This window comes from Vanacampus margaritifer, chromosome 13 (assembly GCF_051991255.1).
Source record: "Vanacampus margaritifer isolate UIUO_Vmar chromosome 13, RoL_Vmar_1.0, whole genome shotgun sequence".
Classification (NCBI taxonomy): Eukaryota; Metazoa; Chordata; class Actinopteri; order Syngnathiformes; family Syngnathidae; genus Vanacampus; species Vanacampus margaritifer.
In genome coordinates, this window is record NC_135444.1 from 15,180,161 (window position 1) to 15,198,710 (window position 18,550).

General features: G+C 42.7%; 1 protein-coding gene across 1 annotated transcript in view; it reads right to left on the reverse strand.

Moving 5' to 3' along the window:
- lingo3a (leucine rich repeat and Ig domain containing 3a) overlaps nucleotides 1-17,625 on the reverse strand; it is a 37,260-nt gene extending 19,635 nt beyond the window's left edge. Inside the window, exon 1 of the mRNA XM_077585043.1 lies at nucleotides 17,224-17,625. The gene's annotated coding sequence lies outside the window, so the exon portion shown is untranslated. The remainder of the gene's footprint in view (nucleotides 1-17,223) is intronic.
- Between the last annotated feature and the right edge of the window lie 925 nt (nucleotides 17,626-18,550).

Consider the following 18,550-nt stretch of genomic DNA (forward strand, 5'->3'; position numbering starts at 1 on the left):
AAGTGTCAATAGCAAGCTGAATCCGGGTAAACAGAGTTGTAAAACGAATTTACGCCTACTACCACAGTAATTCCCCGTTCGTCGAGGGGGTTGAGTTCCAGACGCATACGGCATTGGGGAAAACCTGTCACGTAGAGAGACGAAATAAAACATTATTAAAAAAAACGTGCGAGCATCTTTGCCTCGCTCTACAGCGGCCCTAGTTTGAATATTTGGAGAATAGCAGTGATCAGAATAGCAAAGCTAGCAAGGCTAACTGCTATTCTAATCCACTAACATCATATTTTCGTACTATCGAACCCATGCAGATGTCTGAAGACTGTCACTTAGTTGGCCTGTACCAAAGAGCGTTACGCCCAATTCACACCGACTGCGGAACGGACGCGGTGCGTTTTCCGTACGGTCGCCGCAAGGAATAGAACGCATTCGAGTCTGCGTGTCAATTCACACCAGCTGCAGTAGCGTGCGGAGGGGATGCGGCGCTGAGGAAGGTTTCCGCAAGCGTTCGATTTTTTCCCAGACGCCGCATGCGGATTTTCACAAAGCTACAGAAATTACACGAACCGGACAGGAATTTGAGCGTCGGCATCAAGGTAGATCCGGTGTATTTCAAAATAAAACCGTTTGCAAACTCATTTTCGGGGGGGAGGGAAGCTAGCTAACTACATAGCATGACATGAGTCGGACATTTAAGACAAAAAAGAGGTCAGAATAAATTATACATGACAAAATAACACTATTAAAACACAAAACGTACTTACCCATGGTAGAAGAGCCAAGGTAGAAGTCCCAGAAATAATGTCCAAAAGCAAATCGATGTGACAACAGGCAAGTGTGGCTATTGTTTACCAATAGGACTCTTATATACACGGTTGTTATCGCGTAAACTCTCCAGCGTGAACCCCCGTGATCTTGTGGTTTGGCGGGTACAGATTTACGGACACGGACAGTTCGCGCAACGCATCCTTTCCGCAGTCAGTGTGAATTGGGCGTTTTAGTCATGTGAGGTCAGAGGACAGGCGAGTAAATTGGCCCATTGGAGGACGAAATGCTAACGCGATTAATCAATTCCAAGCTATAAACGTAAGAGTAACGTCGACCCGTCTGTTCAACCCCTAAACCAATCCATATCATTTCATCTAATCACAGTCTGCTATCTTAGTTTTAATTTAAAAGTAAAATGTTAGCAACAGGCTAATAGAGATTAGCATGCTGTAGATGCTAGAGTTAATAGAAACCTTCAAACAGCAGCAACATACAAATAAGAGGACACATAACAACGATGTCTCTTCCATTAGACCCGAGTGCTGCCTGGCATGTCACAGCACAACGTGGTAGCTACTCCACTGAAGGTGCACAATTAAATTCGGACTTGCCCCCGTCTCCTGTAAAAAGAAAATCCATGATTTAGCAAGTCCGCTCCAGGCTCACTCAATATGATTTTGGAAGGTGCTGGTCAGTATCCAGCCGGAGTGAGGCGGTGAAAGTGAGGTGTGGGAGGACGTCTGTGAAGATGCATCAGAAGGTGAGATGTAGGAGAAGGCAATTTGAAGGGTGCGAGACGAGCTGGCAGTCGGACAAAAAAGCGAGTTGTGTTACAGCCGGCGCAACCAACGTCTTCACCCGTCAACTCGACATAATGCTTTACACTTTAGCTCAAATGTCGCGTGGAATCAGACATGAAAGCCCTCCTCCTTATGAGCAGATATGTGAAATTTGATCGGCCGTAACGCGACGCCCTTTAACCTCTTCATTCGCCTCCGCCAAAGGCCGACTCGCCAGACAGCAGGCTCACCAATTTCACACAGCCAAAGAAGAGGTCCTTGAAATGTCACACGAGGAAGGAATATTTTTTGCTCTCTGTCAATGGATGCGAGCTTCCCCTCTACAATCAGTTTGCTGTGCTTTACCGAGTCAAATTCTAGTTAGCGTTGTGGCATTATTTAGATATTATTGTAGTCAACTATGTGAACCACCCGACAGTTGTCTGTCTTCACGAGAAAGGCGAGATTGTACAGATGAGAGCAAGGAATACATGACTAGCATGGCAGCTGATGTCTCATGATCAAAACTTTCAAAATAATTCGTTATCAATAGTCCATATAGCATCAATGACATGAAATGTTTATTAGTTGACAAAATTGGTGGACCAGCCAGGACACCTCGAACAGAAAGTTGTGTGAAGTAAACGTAAATGCCAAACATGGTGCTATATTGCTAATTAGCTTTGTTAGCATTAGGCAGGTACATTTATTTCAAAAATAATGATTGTCTTTTCTTTGGTCCTTCCTTGGGTCTCCTGACGGCCTCACGACTCTGGCTGGAAGTGTTCGGTTTAGGTGAACGGTATGGGATTTTTTAATAGGTTTTAGGTGAACTAATGAATACACTCACACGCACGCACTTACACATACTCACCCACAAACCAAAAAAATTAAAATTAAAAAAACATATATATAAAATAAAAGGAGCGCAATGATGATGACATGTCAAATCGGTAAAATTACCGAATGAACAATACTGAGCTCTCCAGGGGAAAAAAAATAAAAAATAAATCAATAAATAAAATAAAAAATAATAATTGTCATGTTGCCACTATATTTGGTACTAGTTACCATCGTGACTTAAGTAAACATAAAATTATACTTCACTGCAGAGTTGAAAAATACCGTTTACCGTTTATTTTTTTTTACTTTTTCCTATAGCTACTCATTCAAAGTCTCCCGAATACTGACAAGACTGCACATTCGAGCTTCTGCCTTGGTGCCCCGAGGTGCAAAACAATATCCACAAGTGTCCCCAGCCAATAATTATCCCGTTATACACACACACCGCCAGCATGTATTGCAGGATTAGCGCATAATGACGCCCTGATGAAATGCGCCGCGCTGTCCGACGCCGTCTCTCTTTCATAGTCTGCTGTCCATATTTTCGCTGGCCTATTTCACCGACCCGGCCCCCTAATCCTGCGCCGACGGGAGCTGCCAACGCCACCCGGCCCGACTTCCCATCGCGCTTTGCTCACTTTGAATCTTGTTGCTGCTGAGATCTGAAGCGCAGAATTAGGGATGACCGGCAATTTCGGCTTGAATACATGCAATTCATTATGGAGGAGCGCATAAAGAAATTGGCTTATTTTGTGCTGGGGTACGACACAACTATTATTGGCTATAGATGCATTTCCACAGCCATTTATTATTTGGTATATTGGGTATTAGGTATGAGAAGAACTATCAAAAATGTCCGCTTTTAAAAAGACTTATAATAATTCTGGTTCGGTTTTGTTATAAAAAAAAAAATAATAATAATAATAGTTATTTACAGCTTCAGTATGATGGGAAAAAAAGTCCACAGCAGTGAATGAGATAAAACCACAGCAAAATGTTTTGATGTAGCTCTCATCAACAGTCAATCTCATTAAAAGTTGTTGCTTCCCTGCACAGGTGTTAAAATTCAAGTTTTGAAAGTCAGGAATGCTCATTTGAGAGTGTAGCTTACAGGATGAATTGCACGGCAATTAACCGGCACCGAGAAAGATCACAGCTGCTGCCGACACCTCATCTTTAAGCATCACATCCGGGTGCTCGTCACTCACGGCGTAATCGTGATCGAGGCATTTTGTCTGCTTGCGTAATGAGGGGATGTTTGTCTGGAAAGCGCCGTGTTTTCAGAGCTACCAGACTGTATCTGTGCCACGTCTTCGGAGAGATTAGCTCACGCAACAAGGAGCTCCGGCGCCATTCAAAGCGGGTTAAAACCCACGAGAATGGAACGATAGCCATGAGGAGGCGCTGACCTTTAACATGTTAAGTATAGTAGAGCTGCATCTCAACAAAAGACGAAAATGCAGCGACGAGAGATGTCGCCTCTTTCTGACAGCAGGAAGCAGAGATGTGAAATACTTTGGAGGAGGTGATGAGGGATTACACATCCTGACAGAAACATGCGGGGAGGAGAGCCTAGGAAATGGGTTGTGAGGCACTTTGAGCCCGGCAAAACGGCAGCCATGCGTGCACGTCGTGGTTTGGGTGGCTGACAGTTGCAACCTGTCATCTTTAAGAGCTGGAGAGATGTGTCATGGTTGTCTGATTATTAGGGGAGCCCATTATACGGGACGAGGGGACAAAAAAAAAAAAATCAAAATGCAACAACAGTAACATGAGAGTGAAAAGTGAATCTTGGCGTGTGACACCGGTTGTCAGCCGACTCGATGAGGCTTTGGTGACAGGAAACAGAAGGACGGAGGCGGAAGCAGATTGACGAGGAGAAGGGGGAGCGTCAGCTCAAAAAACATTTCGGTATTATTTAGCCGTTTAGCGTAGCAACTCGGCTTGCAATTATAGTGTTGAAGAAAAATGATCTTTTCTTCGCGTGTTCGTTTTCTTTCGGGTAGTGAGAATGTTGGTTATCCGAATGCAGGCTGGAGATCGATGAGCAGTCACTTCGAAGCTTTTATTTCTACAGAATATTCCGGGCACAAGCGAGTTCCCAGACAATGGTGGCAGCCTCTCGCAAGTGCGAAGTTACAGCGGACTCACAACATTCTTATACTATCTTGAAGGGGCGGTACCACAAAAGCCCCCACCAAACAGCCCACCTGGAGTTAACCGGACATGAGATAAGGCTTTAAAAACATCATTGATTACAGACACTTCAACCACAGACAATGGCCCATTGTTTTGGAAATAGATGAGGTCCCAGTCATGACGATAAGACTTTAAAAACATCATTGATTACAGACACTTGGCAGAAATTGCGATAACACTCACAAAGCTTTACTGAGGAAATAAGAAAAATTAAAACAGTAATGACTAAATCTGGGCAGAAGACCCTCTTCAATAGCAAAGTGACTTTTGAATTGCTTGTGTACACGTTTCAAAGATTTACTTGATTTCTAATTATTAGACAATCAAGTAAATCTTGTCAGCTGCCTATGTCAGAAAGTAAGTCTTAAAGCAAGAAGTTCATCCTCCCTACTTTCCTTGCTGCTCAGGAACTACTGGAGCAATGCTAGGCGCTAGGCTAACTTAGTTAGCGTAGTCGGCAGCAGTTATGGCTGGCTAGCCAGCGTGTCGAAACACAGTACAGAGCTGCCTCTTTAAGTCAGTAATGTTTGCCTACATGACGAGGAATAAGATACATTCCTGACAAGTATCACTTGAGGAGGATGAGTAGCTAATCGTGTGAATCACTAAGCAAAAACAGAGAACAGGAGAAGACGCTGAAGCTAGCACAGCCGCTAAGCTAACATGACATTTATATGAGTAACACCAGAAAAAAGTGCTAAAATATAAAAAAAACAAAAAAAATGTGGTACTGTGCATTTTTCAAGTTTGGCTTGAATTACGTTACAGGGGAGAATAACCAGCTATGAGCAGCGAATTAGCAGGTAAATGAATAAAGTGTTTGAAAATTTTAATACTACAAAGAATGTACAAAAAATTGGAAATGAGTCACTACGCATTTGAGAGGTAGGAAGACAAGCCAAAAATGTCAAAAGTGTGTATATCAAATATTTAAGTAGAATATCACCTTTTTTTTTGCATTTGCTTTAATTTAATTCTGAATTTTGAAAAGTGATCTTAAAATTGCATTGCATCTTTGATGATTTTATTTATTTATTGTTTCTTTGTTGCTGTTTTTACTTGTTTTTAATCAATTTAGCTTAACTAAGAGCTTCAATTTATTTTACACTTTTTTTTTTTAACAGCAAAAGCCTCATTAGCATTGGTTTATTATAAACGGCACTTAACACACAAGCTGTATAGAAGCTTAACCTACTGTACTGCCAACATCGAAGCAGTTTTTTTTGTTTTTTTTTGGTCATTACATAACAATAAAGCCATACTTGTGATGGCATACCCTGCAATAGTGGGTGACAGGACATGTAAAGCCCTAAACAAGACTGTTTGTGGCACATAGGAGCTGCTTTAATTTGTAAAAAAATAAAATAAAATACATAATTTTGTCTTTATCCCTGTGCTGACAAAACATTGTCCTCTTCTTGACACCTATAAAACATTTCTTGCCGGTAAATGGACCCATCCGGGATTCCATTGACTCAGTCCGCATGTATTATTCCCCTTACTGTGACTTGGGTTTCTCTTTAAGCAGACTGTCTGGACTGTCATTGGCAGGTTTTACAATCGCTCTTCTGGAACACACATCAATCATAAATAGCCTTAGAACTGACTAGTGTGTTATACACATTCCCACCTGTCAAATATATGTTCATTATAATGCTTTTATCCATCAATCCATCATAGTATTTTTCCCGTCGTCGTCACTCCCAACCGACGACGGGCAAAAGATACACTCAGATGTGGTCGCAAGCCAATCGCAGTTAATGTCATTCTAATGTTTGTTTGTTTGGGGCCAGATGATGAATAGAGTGTGGGCCTATCATGTTGTTTTGGCATTGTTGTCTTGTTAAAAGCCATCTGTGCGTTAATTAAATGTCATACTTTTACATTCTGCGGTTGCTTTGCGGAAAGTTACGCAACAGTGATGCAACACGTGAGAATTTAGAGACATTAAAACGGTTAGTAAAAAAACCTCAAATTGACAAAAAGTAAAAATGAATTGATTGTAATAATTTAAACTTAGTTGGATGATTGGGGGGTGGGGGGGTGAAGAGAAGCAGGAAGGCGCATCAAGTAGCTCCCGAGGGAGAAATTTAGCCCAAACTAAATGAGGAAATGCCAGTTTACGGGATGACCAATCTGTGTCACCGCGCCACTTAGAAGCAAAGGACAAGATGCCGGCGATGCAAAGAGCCCCCATCTAGGTATAGCTGAAGGCATTGAGTAATTGGGCCCCCGCCTGCATGTGAAACAGATCTGTTTTGACACCACAGGAACCCGGAGCCAGAAAACCCCACCGAGAAAGTCTTCGCCACCGCAAACGAGAGCGATTGCAGCCAGCGTGGCGCAAATTATTTACGAGCTCCTTTGAGACGATGCGCTACGACAACATCAGACACAGCCAGGGAGTTAAAAAAGAAAAGGAAAAACAAAGTGGCTCTGATTTGAGCGTGAGGCCGCGGGTGGGCGATGACAGCGGACCCGTCACAGGATCAATGTGTTTCTTGGAAATGAAAGCGTGATGACAGCGTGCGTGAGAGGAGCCGAGCGGCATTTGGGCAATGTCTGCCAGCAGCGCTTCTGCCGCCTGTCATCAATTCACAATGTTGTCTTCACGTCCACTCCGCTCATCCCACTCCACGTGCTCTTCAGCTCACCTGTCATGCGCCGGCTACGCGACGGCACGCCATCAAAGCCTCACTGACATGTTCGCTCACATACTTGCTATTTATAAGGCTACATGCTATATAAAACATACAGCATACAATTTATTAGGAACACCTACATAGTCTAATGACAGACAATACACAAGTTATTTTAAAAAGACTTACTATCTTCTATAACTATTATTTATTAGCTTAGCATGTTCTTGTTGTTGTGTCAATTTGTTACATTAGCAACAGGGCCAAAGTAAGACTCATTTCAACACAAAGGCTGTTAAGCTAGCATCATTCAGGCAGCTAACACTTCACTCCTAGTTAGCATTCTTTTTTGAAACTTCACACCACATCCGGTAGGCTTCTTAGCGGACTGACGGTGACGCTAACTTTGCGATCACCACAAAGGCTTTCCTAGCATGCTTTGTTGTGGTTGGGGGGGGGGGTTGTTAAACTTCCACATATGACTTTTGATTTGTGTCATATTTGATACATCCGGTCACAATGCTTTAAATTCGTACATTTATACACTCTAAAAACATTTAGGTAAAAAATAACCTAACTATGGGTCAAAAATGGACTGATCCTCTACTTGGGTCAATTTGACCCAACTTTGAGTCAAGAAACGGGTCTTGTAAAGTGTAAAACAGCTCAAAAATATTGGTCAGAGCCTTAACTATAGGTGTCTCCCCTTTCGCAATTGAATAAAATTCAGATTCGCTAATCGTGCCAGAGTCAAATTCCGGTGACTTAATATGGCATATTTTTGTCAGTAGGGGATATTTCCCAGATAATAATTAAAATATGATAAATAGTTAACGGAGAAGACTTTTATATAGTCCGTTTTACGCATTGTTCAAACAACGAAACATCTATTTGATGCCTACCAATAGTAATTGATGTTTAGTAGTACATTCGTATTAGTAAGCAATAAAACATTTAAATGTCATGACTCATCAAAACAGCCCGGCCTAGTGTGAAATCACCCGGTTGTTCAGATGACCCACTCCGGGCCTGATTACCAGCAGTGGTTGTCAACTTGCGACTCCGCAGGCCCAAATTTGGCCTGGCACCAAATTATATCTGGCCCACCAGATGATGTTGATGGAGGGAGAAAAAATGATAAAAAGGGATGTCAAAATATTCACTGTATTAAATGTGCCTAATGAGCTGTTCTGCTTAAAATGTAATTTTGTTTTTGCAGGTTGCTTGGAAAATACAAAAATGCACAGTATTATATATTTGAAGATGTCTTTTTGATTAAAACCTGTGTTGGAAAATGCACAGGCTGTGTGAGGCCAATACTGTGAGCCGTCCCAATCATTATCGTACCGTGGCATCAAAACCGCGATAAAACCCAAACTGTCGACATTGTGACATCTGTATTGATATTTTTAGTTAGAAAAGCAAGGTTTATCTGATGAAAATGTAATTTCACTGGAATTGCTGGAGAAAAAAAATGGCCTGGCAATGAAGCAAGCTGGAGTGGAACTGCCTACCCGGCGTAATCCTAAATTTCCAAACAAACGAGTCAGCCTTGGCGGAAGTCTGCGCTCTCATACATGCGACTGTAGATGTCTTTGTGCATCAGACTTTTTGTTTAGCTAGTGTACCTAATGGGGTTATGAGTGCACGCCTACGCACACGCGCGCACACGCAGCAGTTCACAAGCAGCCTGGAATAAAGCGAGAAGTTGACAAAAAGGATCTCAGCAGACGTCGTCTAATCAAACACTTTTGACAGGCAACCCCGATGAAGGAGGCGAGCGCGTGTGTGTGTCCGTTAGGCGCAATCTCATCACACCAGCCTGCCACGCTTACACGCGGGCGCGCGCTCATGCTGATTTATTAGTTTCAACGATGCAGAAAGCAAACGAGGGGGATTCAAGGATTTGACGTCCCTTTCAGATGACAGCTTGGGAAAAATATCACGCGTTCCTCTCATAATAGGACGGTTTTAGTGTGTCATCGAGATCACCCCAGAATATATATGTCATTCACATATCAGGGGATAGGATGTATTTAGGAATCTGCTTATGTCCACATGAGTTAGACGAAGCCATCGAATTCTGTGAGTGATCCCAAGTGAAAAGCAAGCGAAAGGTCAGCGGGAAAACAGCAGCCTAGCGCCAATTAACATTTCCCTAACAAAGTCAAATGCGACATCTTTTTTGGTCGGCTGGCAGCTGGTCTTCGTCAGCCTTTAAGCGAAGCGTTCAAAAAAGCCGTAATGAAGACAACAAGTCCAACAAGACTTTCTGACCGCCGCCTGACCTCCGCTTCGTTAAGCCCAACACGGAGGAGGACTAACATTTAAAATCCCTCGCGCTCAGCAAGATCTCATGAATATATAGCGTACTTGCACCCCTCCGAGGAGTTTAGGATCAATTAGAAGGGAATAATACAAACAATAAGGGGATCCAACAACTTGTAATTTAAACGCATAATTGAAGTTAGGCATCATATGCATTTTTTTCCCTCCAAATTCAAAACGGATCCCACGTGTTTCGATCAAATGCAAATGAGCCACTGTTTCCCATTGAAGAGGGTCTTCTGCCCAGATTTAGTCATAAATGTTTTAATTTCCTTATTTCCTCAGTAGAACTTTTATCTGTGGATGTGTCTTTGTGAGTGTTGTCACTATTTTTGCCAGCATGTCTGGAGGACCTCCTCTATTTCCACAACAATAGACCATTTGTCTGTGGTTGAAGTCAATGTGTTAGTATGATGTCTTTAAAGTATCTCATGTCCGGTGAACTCCGGGTGGGCTGTTTGCTGGGGGCTTTGTGGTACTGCCCTTCAAGATAGTATAAGAATGGTGTAAGCCCTCTGAAATCTTCGCACTTGTGAGAGGCTGCAGCCAATGTCTGGAACTCACTTGTGCCCGGAATATTCTGTAGAAATAAAAGCTTCGAAGTAACTGTTCATCGATCTCCAGCCTGCATTCGGATAACCAACATTCTCACTACCCGAAAGAAAACGAACACGCGGAGGAAAAGATCATTTTTCTTCAACACCATCTAATCAATAAATCCCAGGTCAACCTTGGAGCGGATCGTGTGGAGGGGGATGGAATATTTTCAAACTTTCTGCCCGTCAACCCACCTTCATATCAATCGCTTTGCTACTCCTCCATGTTGCAGTAGAAGAAACTCGCCATTGATTCTTGAGTGCAGAAGCTCAGCATGTGCCATATGTACTTATTTCACTTGACACTAACAACACTCCATTGATTAAAGCACCGTTATCAGCTTCTGTTTCGTGCTCAATAGAATGAAATTGGGATGATTCCATTTCAAAGACAAAACGAGCCCTTCCAGTGGTTCTTACAACACAAGTCCAATCTGGGCTGTAATTACATAATTGAAGAGCGCTGATTAAAGCGCTATCAAATGCACCGCGGAGGATGGGCAAAACTCAAGCCGGCCCGGCGGACGCAGCTGGTTCACGAGTGGGTTCGACAGGAACAGTATGTCGTGGTTGCCCGGCTCAGCTGCTGCAAATGCGGTCGGTAAACCAACTGAGAGGAATGGAAGCCTTTGGGCATTCACTCGTTTTATCTCTAGGGGCCAATATCGGGAAGCTAAAGCTCGTATCCCACTATAAGCGAGGAAGGTTTGCGAGTGTTTGCAAATCTTGATGTTTTTGTCGAAAATGACATCAGAAGTTGCTCAGGATTTAGGTAACGACCTATCATGGCTCAGCTTACAAATGTCACATGACCAAAGAAACAAGCTGTAATTGGTTGGTTTTTCATCAGGGTTTGTCCAAAGTCACAAAAGGTCACGAAGACATTCGGCCACAGTTTTAATGGTCGCAAACATTTTTTTGTCACAAGGAAGTTTTGAACATGTTCAAAATTGTGAACGTCTGCAACCTTGAACGAACCACGATACATGATATGATATGAGACATGATAGGTCGTTACCTGAGTCCTGAACAACTGCTTAATTCTTATTCCACAAACGTAATATTAAAGGGAAAGTCAACCTTTTTTTTTTTTGACAATATGTTCTATACAGCCCCCCACTAGTCTAAATATGGTATCCTTGCTGATAATGCGTTAAGCAGCAAAATCCAGCAGTTTTTATCAATATCAAAAGGCGGCCATTTTGCCACTTGCTGTTGAGGGAAAATGACACAGTTGCTCAGGTCTCAGATAACAAGCAATCACAGCTCAGCTTCAGAAAACAGGTGAGCTTCAGCCGGCAGCAAGAAGCAAAATGGCCGCCCCCTGAGATGGCTACAATGGCTGGATTTTGCTTCATAACTCATATTTCACAAATGTAACATTAATCATTATGTCATGTTATAACATGTTATTGTCAAGAAATATTTAAGGTTGACTTCCACTTTAATCAAAACGCTGCATTTAGATTATATTTTAGAAAATTTTTTGGGGGGGGGGTTGACTTCCCCTTTAAACTAGTCAAGAAGCGTCCGTCTCCAATATCATGTTTCACAAACTGTTTCTGAGAAGGCAAAAGAGAAAATGGCGCTTTGATCTAATTTAGTTGTATTCATAGATTTGATTCGCTAAGCATGGATCAAATGTTGCGCTTACGGGATGGAGGAAGACGACGTTCAAGCATGGATTGGCGCTGGCTCGGAGCCAGGCTGTTGAAAGGAGTGTCGGGAATAGTCGCACCCAGATGGCGAGGCGGGCAGGAGAGTGGCATTCCCGTCATGGCGGCCCATCCGCGCTACAGAATGTATTGTTTTACGGCTGCTTAGTCACAGCATTTCAATCTGCCAGCAGCTTTGGAAGCACATAAAGTGAAATGAACTGGAGACAGCGACAACAACGACAACAAGTGAATCATTGCGGGACAGCACTAAAACTAGACCACCTATTGATTGATTAGTTTGGCCTGTAAATAATATGACGTCATAGAAGTGTGACGTAGATGAAAGCAGATGTTGACAAGAAAACCATCTACACTGCATTCTGTGCATCGACACTTTGCAATTGTTCCTCTTCCTTGCAAATAAACTATTCTTGTTTCCTAGTTTATTACAGTAATAAAAAAAATATATATTGCCACCACAAATCGTAAATCCCGGTCTGTTTGAGTGGGTAACTAGAAAATCATAGCCTGTGTACGTAATTTGTCAACTTGGTGAAGCAGCATGTTGCTCATTGTCAACGGCTGTTTTAGTACTTCCTTTTCCAAGCAACTATAAAAAAAAAATAATAATGTTTATGGTCCTGAGGCGGAAGAACTAGTGCTATGACGTACGGGTTTTTCATTGGCCTAATTTTCGCTTGGACATGAGAGTAAAAATTTGAGATATGAGTATTGTAGTGTAGCCACACGCACTTGAAGTTTACTGTCAGGCTAAACCTAAAAAAAAAGAATCACAGGGTGAGAATCATAACAAACACATAGCGTTTGTTTAGCTTAATGCTAACACACAATGCAAAATGCCATACATGGGCTAACAAATAGCGTTGCTGTTGCTTGTTATAACCCTTTTCGCTATGACTGTTTAAACATACACGCATAATCAGTCATATTCTTTATCCTCTGCAAAGAATGACTAATATTACTGTGACTTACTGAGAGTTTTGACCAGCTCCATTATTGTTGTAACCTGAAAAAAAAAAAATAAAAAATATATATATATATATATATATATATATATATATATATATATATATATATGAAGAGGGCCTTGGAAAAAAATAACTGCATATCAAATTAGATATTTTTCAAAATTGCTCAGCCCTACTTAGGAGCATCTAAATTTTGCCTGCTTTCCATTTGAGTCATTACATAACGCCACAAATATCCCATTTTCTTTCAACTAAGGGGAACATGAAATATGCAGCACGCAGGACCAGTAGGACTTTCTCCTCACCCGAGCGGCCTCCTCTCTTGGCTGACCTGCAGCTTCAGAGCCCGTCAAGCCAATACCGTCAACACCTGACACTCTCTCTTTGAGCCTGACGGCCATTTACTTCAAAACAGGCCATTAAGCGCCAACGCGGACGTTGTCGGTTCGTCAAAAAAAAAAAAAAAAAAAGATGCAATATATTCATTATTCATGTAGGCTAAGATAGTTATGAATTATGTAGGCCGAAGCATAAATTACATCATCGCAACAAAGTGAAAACACATGACAACTCTACGGAATTCAACACGGGTGTAATTAAATACATTACGTCCAATGCCAGCGCAGTACTTTACCAACTAAACACTCTCTAGATTGTTTCCATTTTTCCATTAGACGCTCAGATCCGACCCCAGGGGTAAACTAGCAATTTGGAAACATTGGCAAATCTAATCTAATGTGATAAAGTTATAAAATATTCATATGCTCTATGCACGGTTGAATAAGAAAAGTACATTAAAACTAAATAACATGAAAGCATAAACAACTCAATATAAGTTTCATTTAATATGGGGGGATATAGTGCGAAAGGGCGGACGGGACTTCATTATTGGAATTATGAAGGAGGGAGGGGCAAATCCTGACTACAGGTGTAGTCTTTGTCTAGATTGGCACCAAATTGTAACGGGATCTTCATTTGTGCATGTGACAACCCTCAACCGAGTTAGCATTAGAATAGAGCTAAGTTTCATCATTATTCACAAATCTATTTAGAACTGTGAGTAAAAGAGCTTTTTTTTCCCCATCATGGCCCTGGTTGGTCTCTTTTGTTCTGCTGCCACCTGCTGGCTGTTTGTGTAATAACTACCTTTTTTTCCCAACCGTTCTTTGCAGTTGAGAGGCTGCATCGAAGCCTTCTGTAATAATAAAAAAAAAAACATTAAAAAACGTATACTAGGTAATACGTCTTTGGGAAACTTAAAACATTTAAAATAGGACGTATTTGTCCGTTTTTGGGAGCAAATGAGTTAAGTACTCATACTAGTCCGGGGGCGATCATTTTGTCTTGTCTCTACCGTTGCTGTCTACTGCAAATGACCTCACAGTGCCTACTCATCACATCACATGACCAAACCCAGAAAACAGGTGAGCCGTGATTGGTCGTTACCTGAGCACTCAGGCGATGCCATTTTCAGTCGACAGCAAGTGGCAAAATGGCCGCCCACTGAGATGGATCAAAGTGGTTGGATTTTACTACTTCATTCATATTACACAATTTACAAACACAATATTAATCATAATCTTATATTTAGTCTAATGAGGGCGCATATAACATATTGACTTGACTTCCGTTTTTAATGTTTGTAATGTGTGTGGGGGAAATGGACCCATATCGGCCAGTCCTTTTGAAAGTATGCTCTTATTTAATCAGCCCAGTTTGTCTTGTTTTACCATAATAAGTGAGTCTAATAATAAGTGAGAATAGTTTTGGCCTAGTAGTTTTTTAAAATGAATTATTTAACCTCTAGTTTAGAGCACTAGCTATCATCGTGACAAATATCCAGGAACTGGTGCTGCAGAACCTTGCCTTTAGGCTCCAGCACCATCCGATCGGAGTGGCGTGCATCCAGCTGGCTGTCTAACCTCCACAACGCGGCGGCGGGAAAGTCACAACGAGGCTCTAATTTCACCAAGAGCAGCATCATCGTCGGGCAGCCTGGTCTCTCGCACGCGCACGTGTGTTTTACTGCCACCGTAAAGCTGAAAACAATGCAGCTTGGCAGCGATATCGTTAAGTGGACTTAATGTGGCTCTCGAGCGCCGCTGACAGCTTTATGTGCAGCCGAGGGGATCAGAATGAGAAGAGCGGGGCGAAGAAATGGACGAGGGGTTCAACAATGCACTCTGAAGGACTAATTGACCTGTCAGCGGACATTTTATTACTGACATCATCGGCGCACCCCGCTGCTCCGATTGCATTCATTCCAACAGCCGATTGGTCCCGTTGATGCTACGAAGCCGCATTGGCGTCTCCTGACAGGTGCTTAACGATCCATACCGTCACGCTACAACAACCTGGGGCTGATAATGACATGCCGAAGCTGTCCGGGACGTCTTCAATCAAAACGAGAGGTGGCAGTGGCTCAATCAATAACGACTTGGCTTGGAGGGCCCATTTGGATGCTGTCGCTAACCAAAACAGAAGCACTATTTAAAGTCAGAGGAAGAAAATGTTGGCAGTGCACATTGCAGAAACACAACACCCGTGACGTACAAGGAGTGACAATAAAATGTTTTAAAAAACATGATAGCAGAAGCCAAGCTGATGACTCCATGCTAACTGGCTAAGTGCTTATGTCACAGTATTGGACCACATATACTAACTCGAAACACACAAATCATCTTTCCCCATTGAAATTAATGGAAAGCCCTGTAATCCGTTCCAGCCTGTAATGTACTTTTAAATAAGAAAAACAACAAGGTGTATTCACTTTGGCCACTTGGGGGCAGCATAATACAGACATGCAGTAATATTGGTTTCTCTTCGCAGAGGATAAAGATTATATATATATATATATATATGTCTGTGAGGATTGTTATATTGTCTACATGTTGTGTCACCATTTGTACTCAAATATCAGTTGCCTAAATGGTTAGAGCACGGCAACACTGATGCTTATTCGTTAGCTCGTCTATGGCGTTTTGCATCGTTTGTTAGCATTAAGCTACACAGACTTTAATAAGGCAAAGCAGAGTTTGCTCTAAATAAATGTATTTATTTACATTTACTTTATTGTGTGTGCTTTTTACATATGTATTTTATTATCAAAATAGAAAAAAGATCATTGCCATTAATTTCATGCAATCTTAAGGGAAAATGTTTTATTGGGATATCTAGGTCTTATGTCATTCTTTGTTTTGTTTTCTTTTAATTTTATGTATCAAATGTTGTTGCATCAGTACTTGGTGTCAGTGACTATTTGTAACTAGTGACATTTGAGAAAAAAAAAAGTGGCATTGAACATCCCTAATTTAAATATGTGTAATTCTCTTTAATTGATGTTTAGTTTCACAGTAAATGGAAGAGGAAATAAAAAATGTGACGGCTTTTTTTTTTTTTTTTTTGCTGATTGCTGTGAAGTGAGTCTGAAATCTCGGTCACTCGTACTGCATCTCAGGATTGGATGTGCCAATACCGCTTTCATGTTCGTCACTTCTCAGATTTTTTTTTTTTGGGGGGGGGGGGGTAACTAAACTTCATTCGCAAATCGCTTTTCTACCTTCAAAGTACTCCAATCGCTCATCCTCATTCACTTACTGACGCCGCAGCATCAGGAGCAACTGGTGGTCTAGCGTCTTGCTCAACGTGGTCAAGTGGTCAGGATCGAACCCACAACCCGAACCATCAAAGCCACACTTTCTACAGTCATCCTTGCTGCACTTGGCTGTCTCGCCTGGCTTCTTTCTCAGGCTTCTGTGTAGCGCAGCGCTGTCACCATTTGTCACTTCTCGCATTCTGTTTCGTCTTCAGGCTACCAAATGGATTCTTTGTGCCACGTCTGTTCCACCTCCAGTCGCGTGACAAAGCGTGACAGCGGCGCGACACGAAAAAAGAAGAAGCGCAAGTGATTAAGGTCAACAATTTTAGAACTGAATTGAACAATTTTGCAGTAGAACGGGGACAAAATTAAGCAGTCTCTTCCGTTTTTGAGACAGTAGATGCCTTGCTCAAGGGCACTCCAGTCGTGAGCTGTTTGCTGGTCTGGGGAATCAAATCAGGACTTTTGAAATTGAGAAAAGGTGGGCTACTTAGTACCTTTCTTTACTAAGCAGCACATCAGTGCCTCGACTGAGACATTAGTTGAACCCTCACAGAGGGTTCGGGCACACATGCCATCAATCAATACAGCACATAAAAGTGGGAGGGGGAGCTCATTAGGCACCTGCATCATGAATCCATTTTGGTGCTAAACGTATTGTTGCTATGGCAGGTGAGAGTAAAGTATGGTGATGTGGCACACCGACTGCGGGGGTCCAAAAACTGCGAATGCGGACGCACACATTTTCATGGCGCAAAGAAAAAGGATAGAAAGTGGATAAGACTCGTCTACGTGTAAAAAGTGTGCAAAATACGAGAGAGGGGCTCACCCGGGACGGGAACTTGAACGGCGCTCCTTCCACATCTGCAGGCTGCCGCGATGCTGTGATGTTGTTCTCGCGCAGCAGCTCGCTCTCGTTGGCTCCTCTAGTGCCTCCCAAAAGAAGCCCCCGACCCTCCTCCTTCTACTCCTGCCGTCAGCGGGGGGCTTCTCCTGCTCGTCGTCTCCCGGCGGGCTTCGTGCCTCGGCGAAGCGGTGAGGGGCAGCCACCGGCGGCTCGGACCGATGCTGCTCGTTGCATGTGTGTGTAGGAGTGCGTGCTTGTGTGTGTTTTGGAAACAGGACCCTGCTGCTGTTCAGTGAGGCTCATCTGGTCTCGCTCGCCCACCCACTCCTCTTTCTCTCTCTCTCTCTCTGTGTGCTGCATTCAAGTTCTACAAGAGAGAAGGGAAAACAAGCTTTTAGTCTTACATATTCATATCACACTTGCCTCCTGTCAGGAGATGCTCCACATTTAAACCTGTGCGTACGTGTGTGTGTGTGTGTGTGTGTGTGCGTGAGTGAGTGTGAGACTGAGTGAGTGAGTGAGTATCTGCATGCGAGAGTGAGTGAATGATAGAGTGAATGAGAGAGTGAGTAAGAATCTGCATGCGAGAGTGAGTGAATGAGAGAGGGAGTGAGAATCTGCATGCAAGAGTGAGTGAATGAGTGAATGAGAGAGAGAGAGTGAGTTACTGAGCAAACGAGTATGCATGCGAGAGTGAGTGAGTGAGTGAGTGAATGTGAGACAGTGAGTGAATGTGAGACTGTGAGTGAGTGAGTGAGACTGAGTGAGTGAGTGAGCGAGTATGATGTGAGAGTGAGTGAATGTGAGACTGACTGTGTGAGTGAGTGAGTGAATGTGAGACTGAATGAGTGAGTGAATGTGAGACTGAATGAGTGAGTGATTGTGAGACAGTGAGTGAGTGAATGTGAGACAGTGAGTGAGTGAGTGAGTGAGTGAGTGAGTGAGTGAGTGAGTGAGTGAGTGAGTGAGTGAGTGAATGTGAGACTGAGTGAGTGAGTGAGTGAGTGAGTGAGTATGCATGTGAGAGTGAGTGAATGTGAGACTGACTGAGTGAGTGACTGAGTATGAGCGAGTGAGTTACTGAGCAAACGAGTATGCATGCGAGAGTGAGTGAGTGAGTGAATGTGAGGCAGTGAGTGAATGTGAGCCTGAGTGAGCGAGTATGTATGTGAGAGTGAGTGAATGTGAGACTGAGTGAGTGAGTGGGTGAATGTGAGACAGTGAGTGAGTGGGTGAGTGAATGTGAGACAGTGAGTTAATGTGAGAATGAGTGAGTGAGTCTGAATGAATGTGAGACTGAGTGAGTGAG